Raw genomic sequence first — 21,874 nt, forward strand, 5'->3', positions numbered from 1 at the left:
ATTGGAGGCTAGAATGAAAAGGTCAAACAGGAATGTAAATGGAGTTTCAAGCTAAGGCGGGGACGGGGGAGGGAGAAAGAAGAAAGAGAGTGATTGATTTGAAGAGATAATGTCATGAATCTTCCGAGACAGATGAAAAATGTAATAACACATATATAGGAATCATAACTTATACCAAGAAGGATATTAAAAAAAATGAAAATTCGTGCCTAAACACATCATAATTCAACTGCGGAACACCAACTGCTGAGAGATCTTAAAAGGGGCCAGAGAGAAAAGATGGATCATCCTCAAAGGAATGACAATTAGACTAACAGTTGCCTTGAACAACAATGCAAATCAGAGGACAGTAGAATAATATTTCCCAATTGTTGAGAGAAAATAACTTACAGCTTAGACTTATGTGCTCAGAAAATCATATTTCAAGGTGGGTAAAATTAAGATACTTACAAATACACGAAAACCAAGGGATTTGCTACCAAAAGATCTTCACTAAAGGAACATCTAAAAGTTATACTTCAGGAAGAAGGAAAATTATGTTGGAAGGATGATCTGAGATGCAAAAAGGAATGGTGAGCTTTAGAAACATATATGCATATGAGCAAACACGTAAAAATGTATATATATGAACAAATAATATTTGGGAAAAAAGGAATACTAAAGTTGAATTTATAGAGTTAAGAAAAAATGACAAAAATAAACTATTGGACAGTAATCACATACAAGTCAGGAGAGGGAAGTTAAGATCTCCTAAAATCCTTAGGAATAATGTTAGAGAACAGGGGTTGGCAAATTTTTTCTGTGAAAGGGCAGATAGAAAATATTCTAAGTTTTGCAGACCATACAGTCTTTGTCATGACTGTGAAACTCTGCCATTGTAGCATGAAAGTGGCCATAGACAGTATGAAAATGAAAGAACGTGGTTGTGTTCCAATCAACCTTTTTTACAAAGACAGGTGATGGGCAGATTTGATCATTGGGCCACAGTTTGCCAATTCCTGTTCTATAGGGAAGTCAAAATGCTGTTTAATTTTTGACTTTGTAAGTTAAAGATACATGATAAAATTTCAAGAGTAATCACCAAGAGAATAAAAAAAAAAGAGTCTATAAAGTCCAAACAAGTAAAAAGGAGCAATGAAATAAAGAAACAAATAGAAAGTAAGCCGCAAACAATCCAAAAAATGGCAAGAAATGAGAAAGAAAAAGAATCACAGAGAAAGCAGGACAAATAAAAACTTAAAAAATGGCAAGCCAAGTCCAAATATAATAGTAACTATTACTCACCAAATGTGCAAGTGAATTAAACTAGACAATTAAAAAACAAATTGTCAGACATAGGGTTTTTAAAAATATAGCTATATGTCCATTACAAGAGCCACACTTAAGTCATAAGTATGCAGAAAGGCAGAAAGTAACAGGATAAAAAAGACACACCAGGCAATTACTAACCCAAAGAAAGGTACATTGGGGAATATAGACTTTAAGATAAAAAGCATTATCAAGGTTAGGAGGGGTCACTAGATCATTAGAAGGGATTCAATTCCTCAGAAAGATAAAACAATTCTAAACGTGCATGCACCTAACAAAATAGCCTAAAATGCATAAATATTGGCAGGGGAAACAGCCCATCGGGAGATCCTAGGAGTAGGTGATGATTTTAGGAGCTTAATGAGATTGAGCACTTCAGTAACCAGGGTCACAGAATCATGTGCTCCCTATCCTTAAAAGCAGAGCCACACCCCCAAAATAGAGTAGTGTTAAGGCCACCTAACACCATGAGAGAGAGAGTACTTGCGTGTGAGGGTGTTTTAAACTTAATTAATTAGAGAGATTCCCCAGGGAGTGTCGGGGTGCTAGAAGATTCCTATTTACATCATAGCCCAGGGGCTGGCTGGATTCCATTATTGGATTCCCTGCACATGTGCCCCGGAAAAACCAAGCAGAAGCGAGACCATATGGCCAGCATGAGAAGAGGGCTAGTGGGGTCAGTTCACCCTGCACAAAGGAGATCCATCCCAGCTTCATTTATTTCAGGAAATGGTGACTTGGCCGGCTAAGGTAGATATTAGGAACACTGGGAAGAATCTTGTCGGGAAAAAAACCCCAAAACACAATTCTGAGGTCATTAATCATTAATCACCATTCTCATCATCACCATCAATCAGTCAGTTCAGGCTGCAGTGGGGTGTACATAATATTGAGAATATCTGCTCTTTGCCTTCAAAGATCAGCCCACTTCCTTTATAGAATAAAGGCAAGAAATCAGTGATAAGGCAAAAAAAATGTCCATCTCGTTATGTCCATGACTCATCTCTAAGAGGCTGAGTCCAGGACAGGTGATGGCTCAGAGGCTCTGGGCGTGGCAAGGCCGAGTCCCCTAGAAAATAGGTGGTGGGAGGGGCTAAGGGAAACTCACTAAACATGGCTGTTCTGAGAATCAAAGGTGGGTAAGAGAGGTGGGGCTGAGGGCTTGGAAAGCAGGACGCTTTAAGCTTTTGGTTGCTACAGGAGTAGTGAGGTGTGTTGCTTCTCTTCCTTTGTCTCACTCCCACCCCACCCCCCGAGTTCCCCTGCTAGATCAATTCCCCACCTCTCTCTGCCTTACTCTGTGCCTGGGGAAGTTGAGCACTGTGGATGGCCTCGCCTGGGCTCACTGGCTGGCCAGCTTCCCATAGAGACTAAGCAGGAAGGCGGAGGGCAGGAGAAGAAGGCGGTGAGGATCCTTCCTCCTTGTTTCCTCTCTGCTTTGGCAGTGAATCACTTCGGCACTGTTGAACCTCCGAACATCCTTTGGCTATGAACAGCCCTACTGTAATGATAATGGCTAGCATTTATTGAGTGCTCGCTATGTTTCACTGCTTGCTATAACTCAGCACATTATACAGATGAACTTACTGAATCCTCCCAACCGCCCTGTGAGGTAGGTACTCTATTTACAGATGGAGAACTGTGACCCAGAAAGGTTAACTAACTTGCTCAAGGTTAATCAGTTTCTTGGTACAGAGCTGGGTTCTCAACCCAGGCTGTTTGGCTCAAGGGTCTATATTCCTAACCCCCAATAGAAATATAACACAAGTCACGTGTGTAATTTAAAATTTCTACTAGCCATATTAAAAAACACGAAATAAGTGAAATTAATTTTAGTGATATATATATATATATATAATTTTTTTTTTTTTTGCGGTACGCGGGCCTCTCACTGCTGCAGCCTCTCCCGCTGCGGAGCACAGGCTCCGGACGCGCAGGCTCAGCGACCATGGCTCACGGGCCCAGCCGCTCCGCGGCATGTGGGAACTTCCCGGACCGGGGTACAAACCCGTGTCCCTTGCATCAGCAGGCGGACTCTCAACTACTGCGCCACCAGGGAAGCCCTTTAGTGATATATTTTATTGAACCTAATATATCCAGAATATCATCTCAACATGTAATCAGTGTTTTCGAAATTATTAAGATACTTTCTTTTGTTCTGTATGAAGTCTTCAAAATCTGGTATGTATTTTATACTTGTAACACATCTCATTTTAGATGCTAAATTTTCACCGGAAATACTTGATCTGTATTTAGATTTCCTAAAATTTACAGCTGGAAAAGTAAGTTAACATACTCAAGTTGTTCCAAACATACTTAAAAGTTTTCCAATACCTGATTTGAATAACAGTTTTATTCTTTATTTTTATTTTAAATAAGGTTTTTATTTTAGAATAATTTTACATTTACAGAAAAGTTGCAGAGATGGTACCAAGGTTCCTGTATATAACTCATGTGTTTCCCTGTTGTTAACATCTTACATTACTGTGGACATTTGTCACAGCCCAAAGCACAACACTGATACATTACTATTCACTAAACCCCAGTCTGTATTTGGATTTCACCAGTTTTTCCACTAATGTCCTTATTCTGTTCCAGGACACCACATTGTATTTAATCATGTATCCTTAGTCTCTCCTGGTCTGTGATAGCTTCTCAGACCTTCCTTGTTTCTTGTGACCTTGACAGTTTTGAGGATTACTGGTCAGGTATTTTGAAGAATTTCCCTCAATTGGGGTTTGGCTGATATTTCCAAATGGGATTTGGAGAGGGAGACCACGGAGGGGGAGTGCCATTCTCATCCCATCATGTCAAGGGTACATGCGATCAACGTGAGTTATTACTGGTGATGTTGATCTTGATCACTTGACTGAGGTAGTGTTTGCCATGTTTCTGCGCTTTAAGTTACTTTTTCTCTCCCTTTCTATACACTGTTCCTTGGAAGAAAGTTACTAAGCACAGTCTGTGCTGAAGGATGGTGGGGGAGGGGCAGGGATAAAGCTCCAAGTATCCATTTTATTTTATTTTATCTTATTTATTTATTTATTTATTTATTTTTGGCTGCGTTGGATCTTCGTTGCAGCACGCGGGCTTTCTCTAGTTGTGGTGAGTGGGGGCTGCTCTTTGTTGTGGTGCGCGGGCTTCTCGTTGCGGTGGCTTCTCTTGTTGTGGAGCACGGCCTCTAGGCGCGCGGGCTTCAGTAGTTGTGGCACGTGTGGGCTCAGTAGTTGTGGTTCGCGGGCTCTAGCGCGCAGGCTCAGCAGTTGTGGCGCACGGGCTTAGTTGCTCCGTGGCATGTGGGATCTTCCCGGACCAGGGCTCGAACCCATGTCCCCTGCACTGGCAGGAGAATCCTCAACGACTGCGCCACCAGGGATGTCCCCAAGTATCCATTTTAAATTTAAATTTATTAAGATGAAATAGAAAATTAGCTCCTCAGTCACACCACCCATATTTCAAGTGGCTCATGGTGACCGTATTGGATAGTGCAGCACTGTGCATGACCGCATTTCAATATTTGAGGCAAGAGGCAGCTGGTGAGGAGATGAGGTGCTGAAGAGGGAGCTGATGGGCCTATGTTAGCAGGAAGGAGGAGTGATGAGAGATGAGGGTGACCTAAGCAGAAGTGTTGAAGAACAGGAGAAGGTCAACTCAAAAGTTAAGTTTGCTAGAAGAATTAACATAACATGGTGTATGTGTGTGTAGAAAGCGGAGAGGGTAGGAATGGTGAGATGTTCCAGAGAATATACACCCTAACCGCGTGTGCAAATTGAGCCCTGATTTTGGTTCAAAAGTTTGAACTCACAAATCTGAACTCATGTTTTAACTGTGCCATTTCTTAGCTGTGTGATGATCTTGGGCGAGTCACAAACTCTCTAAGCTTGTTTCCTTATCTGCAAAATGGGAGACGTCCTGAGGATCAAAGGATATGTGTGTTTCAATGGGCTTCATAGTCTGTACTGTAATTTACACATGGAATCATGTTGTGGGATGGTGTCGGTGGGACGTGAATATTAGCTGTTCTGTTGGAGAATTGAGATGTGTTGGTTCCTCTTTTGCCCCTCCCAACTGCTAGATCCATTCTCTGCCCCTCTCTGCCCTGTCTGTGCCTCAGGAACTTATGCACTGCATCACCCAGTCTCCTTTGCCACCTGGCACGCAGCTGGGGTTGGCCAGTGGGAGACACCAGCAGGAGATCTGAGTGGTGGGAGAGAGAAGCCAGGGAATTTCTCCCCTGCTCTTTCTGTGCTCTTTCTCTGCTTTGGCATTCCTGTGTCTGATAGTATCTGCAACCCTCAGAATTACCTCTTCTACTGGGAGGCCCCTCCTCCATGGCTCCAACTCCCACCAGGCTCAAGTAACACTATTTCCTTCCCTCGTCCCTTCAGCCCTAGGGTGATAACAGCTTCCCACTCTTACTGGTTCCAGAGTGCCTTGCCATCTCAGTTTGTTCCCCGAACCCTGCCTCTACTTCAGGGTGTTGTTCCTTCAGTTGAGTTTTCTTAATTTAAATCATCTGGTATGAATTGTGTATCCTGCTTGGCCCCTGACTGTGGTGGAGAAACTGGTGAAGAAGAGAATGTCGAGAGTGACACATAGGGTCAACTGAAGGAGATGAGAGTAATGGAAGGACTGTGCAGATTGAACCGGGGATTAATCAGGCTCTGGACCAACACGTTGTCAGTGAAATCAGAGGAGAAAAGGCATTTTGGAGTAAAGTTGTATAGAGAAGCATGGAAGATGCCAGTGGTGTGGGTGAGTTAGAGAACAGAGAGAAAAGAGTTAAAGGCTAAATTGAGGTTTCCATGCCAAGTGCGCCAAGAAGTCAGCCAGACCACAAAAGCCAAAGACACGTGGCCCTCAGCCAAACAGGCGGTACTACCCACAATGACGAAGACATCAAGAGGCCATACTTGGTTTTGAAAAGAGTGTAAATATTGGATTCATACAAGTGTGGTCCTGGTTCCACTACTGACTGGCTGTGTATCCTTGGGATATTTAATTGACCTCTCTGTGCTTATTTTCTCATATGGAAAATGAGGTAGAGTTGCAAGACTTACATAAATAAAAGTCATTCATTCATAGTCTACAAATATTTTTTGAGCCCCCATCACGTGCCAGGCACTATTCTAGGCCCAGCCAGTAAATGAGACAGATAAGGTCCCTGCTCTCGTGGAACATTCTAGTGAGAACTGACAATGAACAAGTAAATGTTCTTAAGTCGTGTTCCCTGGAAACAGACTGCAGTGCAGATGTTCACCCAGGAGGTTTATTATGGATGCTTCTAGGAACAACACTGGAAGGGGAGGGAGGGAAGAGAGACGGCAGAGACTGTCGGGGAGAAGTTGGGCCACCCTCGCAGAAGCTCTGGAACTGGGATAACACTTTGGAGTTGCCCTGAGGCAAGACAAGCATGTCAGCCCTTATACCCCTCCTTTGACCAATCATTAAATCCAGGCTGCCCCAGGGAAGAGGTGTGATCAAAGGCCAAGTGGTCACTTCCAAGGGCAATTCTTGGAGGGACACTCAGCTGAGAACACTCAGAAGCCATCACTCCCAAGGCCCGGAGGAATAAAAACTAGTCCAGAAAGGAGGATCCAAAGGGCGCAACACAGCATCCATTACATAAATTAATAACTGAACATGATAATTTCCAGTAGCAATAACTGCTATGAAGACAACAAAACTGGGTAATGTGATAGTTCAGGGGGTGGGAGACTTACATTAGATTAGATAGTTAGAGAAAGCTGTGGCTCATCTATAGCTGCTCAATAATAATTGGTGTCATTGTTTTTCCTTTTGTTTTTTTTGGGGAAATATGGATATCAACCCATCGTGAGAAATACATGGTGCCACTTCTGAATGAGGCAGACTCCTAGGTGCTACAGAGGTTGCAGAAATGTAGAAGACATTCCCTCTGCCCCCTAGGAGCTTGCAGTGGAGTTGAGGAAGATAAGGGCTATAGAAAATTAGTAAACAGTACCGGGTGGAATAGCATTAGTGCCAACAAATGGTACAAACCAGGTTAGGAGTGTCCAGATCCTTTAAGCCTGGGTGGAATTTCACAGGTGGAAAAGAGTCTGGAGGGCAGTTTTGGTCAAGAATAACTGGAAGGGGGTGTGGCGTGGGAGGAATTGGGAGATTGGGATTGACACGTATACACTATTGATACTATGTATAAAATAGACAACAAGTGAGAACCTACTGTATAGCACAGGGAACTCTACTTAATGCACTGTGGTGACCTAAATGGGAAGGAAATCCAAAAAAGAGGGGATATATGTACATGTATAGAGGATTCATTTGGCTGTACTGTAGAAACTAACACAACATCGTAAAGCAACTATACTCCAATAAAAATTAATTAAAAAATAGAAGAATAACTGGAGCAAAACCCAGTGATCTGGGAATGGGCCTGGGATCTCTGAGTGTTTGATTTGTGGGTTGGGATCAGCAGAGGTAGGCTGTTGTCCTTTTCCTTGGCCTCTGCCATTTTTCTAAAGCACTATCGGGTTTGGCCAAAGTTAGAATGTCACTAAGACAAATTTCTTAGACATATGAGATCTTGGCAGTGCTTTGGTGGGTGGTGATTGTGTGGGGTGGGAATGACAGAATGGGACCAGGCGGTTCCAGGAGCTTCTTAATAAGGAGCGAAAGAAGCCTGAGAGTTTAAGTCCAGGCTACTATGAGAATGGTGGTCTGACCCATGGAGGTGGGACTTGCAGGCAAGTGGAGTGTGGGATCAGATTCCTCGAGAGAGGCTGGGAATGAGATGTAGTGTTGGAATAATATCTGTAGCGCTATCGTCTTAAAACCGGGAAGGAGGACAGGAGCCCCAAGAGAGAACTTATGAGAAAAGATTGGAGTGCTGGAAGGCTTTGAGAGGCACTTGGAAAATGGATCCTGTATTACGACAAGAGGGACAAACTTTGATCCTTGAAAACGTATGTTCTGAAGTGTTTTCAGAAGATCAGAAATGTATGTTCAGAAGTGTTTTTGGTAACTGCTGCATTCACCACTTTAGGAAGTTGCTTAGCAGGATCCAGGATCTTGGGATTTCGTCTGCGAAGCCTACCTGTTATTGGTCAAGAGGCAGAAGACCTGATCTTCTGAAAGTTGTTCTTGACTCATAGGCAACAGGAAGAAAGAGAAATGGCGGCAGTTTCAGAGACTTAGCTCTAGTACATTTTCTGTTTTCTCGGTTTGAAAGACTTTGTTGGCAGCATGGGTCTGTGCCTTCCAAGGGTTGGAACTTGAACGTTATGTCATTTTTGTTAACGTTTAACCAAGAAGGCAGTCAGGGAGGAGATAAATTATCTGTTCAAGGAGGAATAATGGTTGCATTCAAAGAGAGAATAGGAGATGACTGAGGCACTACTGCGAATGACCCTGCGACCCTTCGCTTCATGAGAGGATTGATGGAGAAGAGGTTCCCCCCACTTCTTCTTCGAGCACTAAGGGTGAAGTCCCAGGAGTACTAAGGAAGGGGTGACAGGACAACGTGAAAAATTAAGCAGGATATGAATCAACTAAACAAGGAGGCATTTATCCAAGACTTCTAAAGCAACGAAAGAAAATGTATTAACCTCCTAATGAAAATATTGTTATCCACTTCATCTTTGGAAACAGCTCTTTTGGTAACTGCTGCATTCACCACCTTAGGAAGTTGCTTAGCAGGATCCAGGATCTTGGGATTTCGTCTGCGAAGCCGACCTGTTATTGGTCAAGAGGCAGTGACAAAGGATTTAGATTAAAAGGAATAGAATTTTGTTCCACAGTTTTGAAGTGTGGTTAGGACAATGGTTGAAGGTGCTCAGTCAGTACGTGCTCTAATGGGGTGGACACTAAGAGTTAGTGGCTAGTTTAGACTCCTCAAAGATCACTAGAGACAGGGAGAATGGAGGCCAGACGACCGAGGAGAAATAGAATGGCAGGTTAGTAAGTACTTTAAAAGCATAAAACTGCATAAGGTCAGTATTCTAGGTAACAGCACTGTAGCAACATCAGTTTCCTGGTTTTGATATCGTACTAGCATCATATTAGATGTCACCATTGGAGGAAGCTGGGTGAAGGGTACATGGGACTCTATGTATTGTACTGTTGTTACAACTTCCTGTGAGTCTATAATTATTTCAAATAAAATGTTGAAAAGAAGTCTTGCCTGGGTGGGGTAAGGAGAACAGTTCTCGTGAACCATAATGAATATTTGTGTGGTCCTTTACAGTGTTTAACGCTTACACATATGTTTTCTCATTCACACCTCCCAACAACACTGTTAGGCGGCAGAGGTGTACTATTATCCCTATTTTATAGGTGAAGAAACTGAGGCTCAGAGAGATTAAATAATTCACCTGTGGTCACAGAGAGCAAATGGCAAAGACAAGGCAAATTCGCCTCTTTGAATTCTGATCGCTGTGATTCCTCGAGTCCAAACCCATCTGGCCTAGGTTAGGTCACAAAGACACAGACCCTGAAACAAGGGTTTAAGGACAGGAGGTTTATTTGGGAGGTGATCTGAAGCTCCGGTAGGGAGCAGGGAAGCATGGCAGGAAAGGGTACGTTATGGAGTGTATCGCCTCTGTGGGCAACTGGGGCTCGATCCCACTGGGGAACTCAGGGAGTTATATCCAACTGAGGGGCAAGGAAGCTGGTATATTTACCTCTCAGTCCATTAAGTGTCGAATGAGGGCTGCTTTCATGAGGTGCTTACGCCATGGCCCCTCTAGATTCCTCTATTCTCAGGCCAAGAGAAAACCTCAGGCAGGGAATTGCAGATACTGCTTGAAGTAGTACACTGTCAGCATATACTGGAGAGGTTAGTGCACAGGGGATGTGGGCAGGGCCCCCACATTATTCAGCATCCATACCATAAACCTGCTGCCATGCAGACCATTTCCTCTCCTCTTAGAATATTCTCTCACCACACACACATCCAGGTAGGTTGAAACAAGGGAGGCAGGGGGTGCCCTGGTCTTGTTTGTTGGGCCCAGGAGTTAGCAGCTAAGAGCAGCAAGGTGCCTGCGTGTGCATGGGGACTAGATGTGTGCATATCTGGGTCTTTGCATGTCTTGATCGTTATGCTCCACCAACTTATTCCAAAAGCAAGGCTGAGGAGAAGATATAAATGTTGGTGTCCACGGGGTCAGAGGTTAAGTCAAAAGTCAAAGGTTAGTTGGCATTTTCCATTATACCAATATAAGCCTGGTCCATCTATTGGGACTTACTTAAAAGGATCTAAAAAGGACCAAAAAGAGCAATGGGCTAAGGGACGGAGTTGCAGATTGTATTTTATTTAGTTTGGTGGATGCTACAGAGGAAGGTAATGGGATTCTGGAGAAATGAGCTACTTAGACGATCATGTGATTGGAGGGGTAGCAGCAATCAGCGGAGGCCTTTCGCATGGTGACGCCACTCACTAAAGAGTTGATTGGCTCATTCCTGATTCATATGGCGTTTCTTTTCCAGGATACATGCTGATATACTCTTCATCTCTCCAGGCTAATTTAATCATTATGTGTGCACTCTAGAAATTAGTGCCATTTCCCCTACTTGTGCCTGAAATAGACATTTCAGACATTTATAACTCTCAGTCATTTTAATCTAGTCGTTTGCCCAAGTATGTTCCCAATTAGAGCCATTTTGTTCTGTGTTTGATACCATGAAGTAGAACACGTTCTGATCTTTTAAAAAATCTTTTAAATAGCAAAGGTATAGTATGTTTCCCCCATTATAATAATTCAAAAGCAGCTGATGGAACCTTTCTCAGCTGTTCACACAGCCATAAAAATTTGACCATTGAATTAAAATCAAATAAAAATACCCAGGGGATGTAATGCCTTGAAATATAGAGCATTTTTTATCTGTAGAAGGCTTCCACAGCTTTAATTCATTATATCCTAACAGTTTTTTTTTCTTATTTAAAAAGATGCCATAAGGTTGTGATACCAAGTCATAAATAATAAAATAGTGTTCAGTTTTGGTTCATGTAACATCACTTTGTTTCCCAATTTAGCATCAATTCCTTCTAAATCATAGCCATATACATGCATTAATACTAACACATTTCCTATGCCTACATGTAAACAAACATAAAACCACTTTAACCTAGAAAATGCGCTTGGATTTATTCATATTTTGACTCCAAGCTTCTCTGTGCTCTTCAGACTTCGGGGTTTTGTTTTTTGTTTGTGTCTCTCCCATTTTCTCACCATAAACTGAAAACCACATCCATCCACTGACAGCTTGATGCTTTTCCATCAGGTCTGCCTCCTTTGCAAGGGGCTGGCGATTTAAGAGGGACTGTCTCAATGCTGGACTCACCAGGAGTCCATTTGTTTCTCAGGTTGAGGACCTAAGGTACAGGTCTGCCTCCCTTTACAAAATAAAAGTTCTCTGCCGTCTGAGAATGGAGAGGAACTTAGCGCAAGTAACGCTTACTAGGTATAAGCATTGGGAGAGTTACACTCCTCTGCCAGTAGCGTATCAACGTAGAAACTTAGCTGTGGTGGTTTTTCAATGATTTACCACCCAATGGATGCACCTGAATTACTAAACACAAAATGAATAAAGGATACTCAAATGCAGTGTTAAATGGCAGAGGCTACAGTATAGCTATGAACAAATAGTCAGCAGTGTCAACAGAGCCTGCCATGTAACTTAATTTTAAAAAGTGATTTGTGATGTGATATGACAGTTCTGACTTTGCCAAGAAAGGATGATTCAAAAGCAACCTGACCATCAACCGTTGGACTCAATTCATCAAAGAAAGGCCATTTGAACAGTCAAACAGTGCCAGAAGTAAGGTCTTTATCAGTGCCTGAAAATATAGCAATGCCCTCCTAGGAAAGGTGGGTCTTTATCTCAGTGGGACCCAAGTTCTTGGAGAAAGGGATGGGTGAGACCCACTGTCTTCGGGGAAAGTAGAGACTTCACCCTAAGCCCCAGCTTTTGATTGGGGGTTTTCTACCTGAGAAGCTATGAGTTCCTGGCGAGCATAGCAGTTTGTCTTAATCCAGAGACAGAGGTCCTCTTAAGTTGCCAGCACTTTGCAAAGCCTCTTTATTCTGAATTCTTATAAATGACTTTTCTCTTTTGAGGCCTACTTACAGGAGAGTGCACAGTTCAGTGAATGTTTACCTATGTCCACACCTGTGTGACCTCCATCAGATCAAGATACAGAACATTTCCAGAACCCCAGAAAGCTCACTCTTGCCCCCCCTCAGCCAGTGCCCCAGGGTAAGCACTGTTCTGACCTATAGCGCCATACAGTGGAATTGCTTGGACCATAGGGTATATGCACGTTTAGCTTTAATAGGTACTGCCAAAGCGTTTGCGAAAGTATCGAACCAATTTACAATCTTAACCAATCACTTTTTGTTTGCCCAGATTTTCTGCTGTTAGCACTGAAAATGCTGAACCACACTTCTCTTTCTAGTTGCTTGACCTAACCTGTGACAAGTTTTCATTACCCCCTGGGTTCTTAATGGTGTCCAAGCCAGTATGGCCGTCATTTGTCATTTGCTTGTGGTGGCAACAGCCAGCAGCATGAGCAATATGGCGGCACACTGTGATTTCACAGTTATTGTGGGTGTTACTGTGGATTTCATGGTAACTCTCCACAAGACGAAACGAGGTCATCTCAGTAGATCTCAACAAATTGTGATCTGTGGTGCCACCTTATGAGCACCCAAAGCCTGAACTATTTCTTCCGTCTCCCAGGCAAGCAGCTGCACAATTCTCAAAAGTCCCCCAAAAGCTGTTTGGAAAACAGTGGATTTTAAAACCCAGAAGGAGTGGGAGAGGAACCCAGGGGCTTTGCCAATGGAGTGTCATGATTCAGGCCCCATTTGGAATCTAAACCAGCTGATGGTGTCTCTTTACTTTTTGGGGTTTTTGTGTTTTTCAAAATTATAGTTAGGCTTAAAATTTTCCGTTTCAGCTTTTATTCAGTTAGTCTTGGAAAAATGTGTACTTTTAAAGATCCGGGGGCTTCCCTGGTGGCGCAGTGGTTAAGAATCCCCCTGCGAATGCAGGGGACACAGGTTCGAGCCCTGGTCTGGGAAGATCCCACATGCCGTGGAGCAGCTAAGCCCGTGCGCCACAACTACTGAGCCTGCGCTCTAGAGCCTGGGAGCCACAACTACTGAGTCCATGTGCCACAACTACTGAAGCCCGCGCGCCTAGAGCCCGTGCTCCGCAACAAGAGAAGCCACCGCAATGAGAAGCCTGCGCACCTCAACGAAGAGTAGACCCCACTCGCCGCAACCAGAGGAAAGCCCGCGCGCAGCAACGAAGACCCAACAGAGCCAAAAATAAAATAAATTAATTTTAAAAAAAAGATCTGGGCACAGCTGACAGAGAGTGTGTGACACAAATATTCTGTTTGGTATTCACGTCATAGACTATTAGTGCCGTTTGTTCAGAACTTGGTTTTATTTTAAACGTTGCTCAGGGGAAAAAGAAAGAGACAGCAGAACACCAAGTGTAAGTTTATCTGATCCGCTAGAAATGTTACATTTAATCGAATCCTTTTCTAGGGATTTAGAAATGAAATAAATATATAAATGCCTACCAGAAAACACCTCTGCATTTTCTTGCTGCCTACCCAGCTAAGACTGCATGCCCAATGACAGGAAATGTTATCTGAGGATTGCTTTATAAACATCCATTGAAAGGGGAAGATGGAAAGGGGAAAACAGATGAAGCAAGACGGGCCAAATATAGACAGTTGTTGAAGCTGAGTGATGGGTACAGGGGTTCATCATACAATTCTCTCTACATTTGTGGGTTTGAATTTTTCATAATGAAAAAAATTTAAACTATGTATCAACAATTATAAAAGCAGTCAAGTTAATAATATTGAAGGGGTATAGAGCTGTAGAAGAAGCAGAATTTTAAAACTAATTTATGGAAATACGAACATGGACCGGCTATTTGCTGGTGTTAAGGAATTATAATCATGGTATCATGGCTATGTTTTTAAAAGTAATCCTTTTAGGAATATGTCCTGAAATTTTCATGAATAAAATGATATGATGTCTGGTTTTTCCTTCAAGATGATATAGGGAGAGGGCAGGAAATGGGCGGGATTGGCCATGGGTAAATGGTTATTGCTGGTTGACGGGGCTGTGGGGGTTCATATACTGCTTGAGCTACCTTTGTACACATTCAGAAATAAAGCAAAAAGTAATTTGTGCATATGAATTCGAAGAAAACAGATCAGTACTGTGAAATTGCACAGTTGTTTTTTTCTTCATCCTTAGGTTATAAAAAGCTTAACTTGAAATGCTTTAATGAAACCAGCTATTGTATAAAGCACCTCTGAAATTATTCTTTCATTTGGGGAATGCATTAAAACCAATAAAAATTGAAAATGCAAGTCCAAACAAAAAGGTAATTGTAGGGTTCAGATAAACATCACCCAGTGGACTAACAAATTCCCGTGGTTCCAAGGTTACAGTGCAAAGCTGCCTGGGGAGTAGGGCTTCTGGGCCTCTCTGGCATGGCCATTGAATCACCAGTTGACAGGCTGGGTAGGGCAGAGGTGAGACCCAGCTGCCAGATGGTGCTTCCCCAACCGTGCCTGTTCTAGAAATTCACAGACCATTGTATGAGGAATGACCTTCTTTTCTGAACCTGTATCAGAAGCTACAGTCTGGCAAAAGCACTGGCCCATATGGAAACCATGGGAATGAACAACGGTGCAGTAGTGCAGTGGTTAGGGACACCGGCTCAAAAGCCAGACTCCCTAGGTTTAAATCCAGAGCTGTGTGACTTTGGGTAAGTTATTTAACCTCTCTGTGCATCAGCTTCCTCATCTTTAAAACGGGAGTGATTATAACAGTGCTCCATCCCATGGGGTTATTGTGAGGCATAACCAAGGTCAAGCTCTTAGGACAGTGCCTGTTATGTGGGAAGTGCTTCACAAATGATAGGCATCATTATCATTATTTGTAAGTGGATCTGTCCTAAAACATCCTTGAATTGTGATCTCTTTTCCCATAGAACAGCAGGCAAGTGCTCAAACAACTAACAGCCATGCCTCCCGTTCTTTTTACCCACATACCCCCAGCCAGAGGGGAAGGGCTGCATACTGCAGGGAACTCTGGGAGTATAGTCTGAAGGAGTCCTCTTCCAAGTACAAATCTCTTTAAAGTTTAATGTTTTCACTTAAAATCCCCACAGATTTTTGCATCCTGCACCATAATATAGCAGAATTGAGAGTCAGGAGAGATGCTTCGTGTTCAGCCCATCGCTTTCCTGGTCCTCTTGATATGCCTGTCAGTTCAAGAAGCTGAGACATTTAGAGCCATTTGATTTAGTTAATTTCCCAGATCCTCCTCCCAGACATCTGGTGTACTTTCTATCAGCTTCTCCTTAGTACCACCTTCCATCCTCCGTAGGGCACTGCCTAGCGTTTTACCTGATGGCCTTCTATGGTCTGGGTACTGGGTCGCATCTCCTCCTGTCCTGGTTTTCACTGCCTCCTCTGTGACTGTTGGCTCAGTCCTTTTTGAAACTCACTGAGTTGGTTTCTGGGACATCACTGGCTTCAGGATCTTCTTCTGCTGCTCTGGCCACTCCTTCTCCGTCTCTTTTGCAGGGCTGTCTTTTTCTATTCATCCCCCAAGTGTCATGCTCTGAGTTACAGGCCTTGGCTCAGAAATAGACATGTAACCCCCAATGTACCAATCATAGCCTTCGCTGAGACTTTTCCACTGGAACCATCAGAAGAACCAAACCAAACCAAACCAAAACAAAAGCAAACTTCTGCTGAATTGTTGAATGAATATATGCGAATTGGGGGCTTTGGGGTTGCCAGGGGCCATCAAGCCCAAGAAAGTCCAAGAGAGGAAAGAAGAAGACAGAAATCCAATACTGTCATTTAAACCTTTGGATCCATCTGTGCTTGAAGCTGGAGAAACAACCCTGACCTTTTTGGCGTCCTCAGCCAATGAATTCCCTTACTTGGATTTTTGTTGTTGTTTTCTTGGTTTTTTGTTTTGGGGTTTTTTTTTTTTTTGTCACATACAACTACCCATATGCTCATGACTCCCAAATCTACATCAGCGGCCAAGGCTTCTCTCCTGAGCAACAGACTCATAGAAATAACATGCAGTTAACCACCCCTCACACAGATGTCCCACAAGGACATCCGAAACATAACATGTTATTTGCTAAATATGGCAACCCTAATCACACTATAAATTTATATTTGTTAATGTTTTAAGATCTTCCACCAGAATGTAAACTCTATGAGGACAGGAACTTTGCTTGTTTATTCACTGTTGTGTCTCCAGCACCTAGAGACATTCAATAACTATTTGTTGAATGAATGAATGAGTCAGTAAATGAATGAAAGCTAGGAATTTCCCTTGACTCCTGTCATAATATCATCTACCCCACTCAATCAGTTACTAAGTTCTATAGACTTTGATGCATGAATATCTCAAATCTCATATCTGATCCTGTCACTGTACCCTACTGCTTACTTCAAGCCCATGTTGCTTCTTGCCTAGAAAATGGGAAGTCTCCTAATTCCTATTCCTGGCTCCGGCCACCCTCTACATAATTACCAGGCTCTTTCTAAATTAGAAATCAACTGCTCTGGGCCTCTGCTTTAAATACATCAGTGATGCTGCAGAGTTTTTCTGGCTCAAATCTTGGCTCCTGCCTCCCTTTCCAGACTCATCTCCTGGCTCTTTCTTCATACAGCTAATGCCTAAGGAAGAGGGAATCACTTGGGCTCTCCCAAATTCATTCGCACATTTCCTGCCTCTGCATCTTTGCACATGCTGTGGTCTCCTCCCATGCTCCCCTTTTCACCCTCTTGATTATCCTGCAAAATTCATGTCCTGTCCTTCAGAAAGCCTTCTCTGGTCTCTGTCTCCCCGTTCTGATTTTAGAAGTCCCTCCTCTATGTTCACAAAGCTCTCTGTACACCCCTTTGTCTACCAAAGCACTTATGTGGCGCAGACTATTTTAGTGCTAACTAGTATCCATATTTTACTTTTTTCCTCCTGGGCTCACAGCTGGACTACATTTCCCAGCATGCTTTGCAGTCAGGGGTGGCCATGTGACTGAGTCCTGACCAATGGAATGTTGATGGGAGTGATGTGCACCAATTCTCATTGAATGGGCCTGGCCCATTAAAACCTCTCACAGGTGGTCCTCCTTCTCTTTCCCCTCAGCTGAGTAGAGAGGACTCAGAATGTTTGGGAAGGAGGAGCCTCAAGGTGGGTGGAGCCACTGCACAGTTCTGCAACTTGGGCTACCTTGGGGTCAAAACCGGGAAATAAAAGAGGAAAAACAACAACAAGAAGAAATTTAACATAGTACTGACTTCTTCAAGTTTTATTTCCCTCTCCAATCTGCCTGCTATTATTTTATTTTCCAAGTCCTCAGTGAACTGTGGTCGTAGTTATTTTTGTCTCCTGTCTAGAGCTTTCAGTTGTTATCAGTGGGGCAGATAGGATGTAGAGGGCTTACCCATCTTGGCCAGCACCCCGCCCCCCTTCATCTTGTTTCTGTATCCAAATTTCTGTTTGAATACCTAGTTCATAGTTGGGACCTTAACAGTGGTTTGCTTGGTGGACTTTTAAATTATCCAGATTCATAAAATCAACTATGGCATGCTCTTAGCAGAACAGTATTTCTTATTCTGCGCTTTACAATTTATACAAGTGTGAAAATGTTTGAAACCGTTCTCAGGAGAACTACAGATGTGATTAAGGATGGAAAGTAGATGCTCCAAAGAGAGGTTACACTATGTGGTATTGATGCTACTTAACTTTCCTGGTGGAAGAAGAATAAGTAGTGGTAATTTTACATATAGATCTTCAAATTAATAAAGGAAGGAAACTTGCAGATCACTCTTTTGTAAACTGTGGCTTATTTCTTCTACCTTATATATGTATTTTAAGCAGAGATAAGAGTTCTGTACTCATACGTATGTGCAAATGGAGAATCTAATTTGTAAATTTTTGATTCCTTAAAAAATAACATTTACAACTCTTTATTGTTGTTTATTATAAACAAATATATCACTCAGTTAACACATATTTGTTAAGACCTTCTACATGCAACGCTCAACGAGGGTTAAAAGAAGCATAAGAGTGAACTCCTGATTAAAAGAATAATGAGAAAGTCCCAGTGATGAGAACTTGACATTTTACAAAGCACTTTTATTCTTCTTATCTAATTTTTTCCCAGCGAGGTGGGCTTTAGTCCCATTTAAGAGAGTCTGCAGAGGCTCAGAGAGCTTGAGGAATCTGTCCGTGATCACATGAGGGCAGAATTGAATCTTCTACCCAGGTCTTCTGGTTCCAGTTTCTGTTCCCTTGTCATTATATCTCAGTCTAGCTGGGGAATAAAATATACCATCCACAAACAGTTATCCAATGGTTCAAGGCAGGCTATGACACATGCCAGTGGAATGATCAAATATAGCAGGGAGCACACTTTCCTACTTCCCCTTCCTAACTCTTGTTAAGGAAGACAGCATTCTAGAAAGGATACCATTAACCTGATTGGTTAACTTTGAGCACTAAACTCGCAGTTGCAAACGTTCTTACCAATCCCAGTGAGGTTATCTTATCCAGGATATAATAAATAAAGAGTGCCAAGAAAAGACTGAGAGAACACCTAAGCCCAAACTGTGAGAAATAGGCACCTTTAAGTCAAAGTGTGTATATTAGCAGACTACAAATAGTATACAAGGTAGTTCCATGTTCACTTTCAATCCTTCCTCACCAAGGAACTATGGAAAGCTTTAGCCAATCGTTTCTTTCTTTGTAAGTAATTATGTGTATTTTAAAATTTTAGAAATCAAATTAAAGATGTGCCAGAAGAAAACTAGTCTAGGGTGAGAGTCAGGAAATGGACGATTGCCTGGATAGGGGCATAAGGGGCGATTTGGGGCGATGGAAATTTGCTTTAGCTTGTTTTCAGTTGTGGGTGCTCACATGTCTACAGTTCATAGGAAAGCAACCCTTAAGATCTGTGTATTTTATTTCTTATTAACTACACTTCAATTTTTAAAATGTGGAAAAGAGGGTACAGTTTCTCAAAATTCTTTTAAGGGTATGTTAGCAAGAAGTTTAATAACCATTGTTCTAGGCATATGTGGAATAAATCTCTCTTCTTTCAAGATTCTTACTCTTTCTTCAGGTGTCCCAGAACCATGTAGCTTGACTGTAAGATAAAGTCGTCAGTAGCATGTCACATTATTTATGTTTTTTGATTATTACCTTTAGTGTTTTTCTCATAGCCACCTTGGATTTTTATGCCTAAGAACATTCTCCTGCGGAATAGAAGAGAAGCGTGGGGAGTAAAATTAACTAGGGAAAAGGTTAACCTTCATTGTATATATGTACCACATCTTCTTTATCCATTCATCCGATGATGGACATTTAGGTTGCTTCCATGTCCTGGCTGTTATAAATAGAGCTGCAATGAACATTTTGGTACATGACTCTTTTTGAATTATGGTTTTCTCAGGGTATATGTCCAGTAGTGTAGTGAGGTGGATAGACCTAGAGTCTGTCATACAGAGTGAAGTAAGTCAGAAAGAGAAAAACAAATACCATATGCTAACACATATATATGGAATCTAAGAAAAAAAAAAAGTCATGAAGAACCTAGGGGTAAGACGGGAATAAAGACACAGACCTGCTAGAGAATGGACTTGAGGATATGGGAAAGGGGAAGGGTAAGCTGTGACAAAGTGAGAGAGTGGCATGGACATATATACACTACCAAACGTAAAATAGCTAGCTAGTGGGAAGTAGCCGCGTAGCACAGGGAGATCAGCTAGGTGGTTTGTGACCGCCTGGAGGGGTGGGATAGGGAGGGTGGGAGGGTGGGAGGGAGGGAGACGCAAGAGGGAAGAGATATGGGGACATACGTATACGTATAACTAATTCGCTTTGTTATAAAGCAGAAACTAACACACCATTGTAAAGCAATTATACTCCGATAAAGATGTTAAAAAAAAAAAGTTTAATCTTCAGAGAGTTTGGTCAATGAATGTATTTTCCCGTTTATCTTTATAATTGCTCCCCCCCAGAACCTTTTTGTGAAGAACAACATAGTAATTAAAGTAACTTTTCATGTAAATGGAGTCCACAGATTGATCATCTAGTTTTAAAGAATTGCTCTTGAATTCCGTATGAATTTAGAAAAGAAAATGCATGAATTGCATGAACCAATGAACGATGGATGATGCCCCACGTCACACTGAGTGGAGATGCTCAGTACCGATGATTTTATCCTGACCCGGCCCTGATAATCATTTCTCTGCAACCCACCAATTCAGCTTGGCCATAAAATCTTAATAACCGGCGGAATCTTCTTGCAAAGAGGGCATGACGCCCCGGGCTTCTTTAATCTTCTGGTGCTGTGACAAGTGACAAGGTGGCCTGTGCTTCCATGAATAATATTCCCATCTCATGGGTGCTTCTCACCCGTGCTACACGGCTTCAAGAGATTGCTCTCTGCTACGAAGGGCCGCCTGATTGTTCTCCTGTGCTTGAGATGGTCTGTGAGCTTTCAGACCTGTGAGCCAAATCCTAGAATTCCTCTGAGCTACAGAGATCAAAAAGTCTTGTGTTGGGCTTCCCTGGTGGCGCGGTGGTTGGGAGTCTGCCTGCCGATGCAGGGGACACGGGGTTCGTGCCCCGGTCCGGGAAGATCCCACGTGCCGCGGAGCGGCTGGGCCCGTGAGCCGTGGCCGCTGAGCCTGCGCGTCCGGAGCCTGTGCTCCGCAACGGGAGAGGCCACAGCAGTGAGAGGCCCGCGTACCACAAAAAAAGAAAAGAAAAAAGTCTTGTGTTGTTCTTCCCTTTTTATAAGATCTTAGGCCGAAATGGTTCTTTGGCAATAAGGGACATCAATTCCTTCATTTTCCTTCTTTTCAAGTGGGGCAGTGATGACAGGAATGAAGAGCTAATGGGTTCGCTTGGCACAATTTGAATACTGATCTTTCCTCAGGGCCCAGCATGGAAACACCTCTCGTTTGAAGGGTTTGATTTCTTGCACTCAGTAACACTACCACGCATCCTCAGAAGCAACTTCTCCATCAGTGTCAGTACATAGGATGTAGCGTCCCCACGGTCATTTTTTTCTGTTTCCATTACCTTTTGTCACTTCCGTTCCTTTTTTTTTTTTTTTTTACTTGTTTGATCTGTATTAGCGGCTTCCACTTTTATTCCAGCATTTAACTGCTGTAATGCTGACTCATTCAAAATCCACATGTCCTCCTGAGTGCCTAAAACAATGTAGGACATATCTCGCTCTCTAGGATTTCTGCATGTATATGGTAAGGTCGGCAGCATAGGGATACCAACCTCTTCGCTTCTTTTCCTGGTGTTGGAACTTTCCTCTGCATGTTGCTTCAGTTGGTCTTGGCTTGGAATATCCACGCTGTAGCCCTGGAGTGGCGGTGACAGGATCCCTTCTTAGCTTGTCATAGAAAGGACTTGGATATTCCACAGAGAAGTGCTGATGTCCAGGTAGTTCTCATGGAAGCTCTCCACCACAGGATCCCTTTGCCAGTATATGCTGAGCT

The 21,874-nt window shown here is 42.7% G+C and overlaps 1 protein-coding gene and 1 pseudogene across 2 annotated transcripts in view; one reads left to right on the top strand and one right to left on the bottom strand.

The window, feature by feature from the left end:
* Nucleotides 1-21,874, top strand: part of RAI2 (retinoic acid induced 2) — a 388,083-nt gene that overhangs the window by 232,535 nt on the left and 133,674 nt on the right. The window lies entirely within an intron of this gene.
* LOC132513223 (protein Mdm4-like) lies at nucleotides 20,620-21,593 on the bottom strand (annotated as a pseudogene).

Source organism: Lagenorhynchus albirostris, chromosome X, assembly GCF_949774975.1.
Source record: "Lagenorhynchus albirostris chromosome X, mLagAlb1.1, whole genome shotgun sequence".
Lineage (NCBI taxonomy): Eukaryota > Metazoa > Chordata > Mammalia > Artiodactyla > Delphinidae > Lagenorhynchus > Lagenorhynchus albirostris.